The sequence below is a fragment of the Acyrthosiphon pisum genome, chromosome X (assembly GCF_005508785.2).
Source record: "Acyrthosiphon pisum isolate AL4f chromosome X, pea_aphid_22Mar2018_4r6ur, whole genome shotgun sequence".
NCBI classification, from domain to species: Eukaryota; Metazoa; Arthropoda; class Insecta; order Hemiptera; family Aphididae; genus Acyrthosiphon; species Acyrthosiphon pisum.
Genome location: NC_042493.1, coordinates 54,217,316 through 54,218,116, shown reverse-complemented (window position 1 = coordinate 54,218,116; position 801 = coordinate 54,217,316).

Below are 801 nucleotides of genomic sequence, written 5' to 3'. Positions count from 1 at the left end.
TGAAATCGAAGCACTCCTGGAAGAAATTTTGTATACAGGAACAGGATATAAAAAAAAAATAAAAATAAACACCATTATAAAAACAATAGCTTTCTCGCTCCGCTCAGAATCTAAAATAGTAGATAAGAAAATCCATTTTATATGACATTGTCGACGTGCTCCGAGTCGGCGGCAGTCAGCAATGGAGATGTTGGTATTGTGTTTTAATGTTTTAATGTTTTTCTAATTTTTCATAATAACTTCTATTTTCATGAAATAATTACAATTTAAACATGAATAAATAAATTATTTCAGACTATTTTTTTAATAATCAGAAATCAAAATTAACCGAAAATAACCGAAATTAACCGGTATTTTTCAAAACCGGTATTAACCGGTTCTAGAACCCTTATATTTTTTTAGAAAACCGAAACAAAATCGAAACCCTTAAACAAATTAATTTAATAACCAGAACCGGAACCGGAACCGAAACACCCAACAGGTTCCAATCCCTGCCTTTATGTAAAAAAAATTATTTTTGTTAGTTATTTTTAAATATAGTAGTAGGTTACAAATAAATAATGATAATAATTACATATAAGTCTTTATGTTATACTTATAAAGAAATATTAAAAAATATATAAGTTGTATAAAATACTAAAATGTATAAATGAATATGTAATATTTATAAAAATAATTTTTGTTGTCAATAAAATATAGAAAACTATGATAATAATAATTATTACAATTTCTGTCATAATTCATTTTTTTTACTCACTTTTGTTAGCACTGTTTAGGTTAGGTTGCTGGTTCACTACTTTT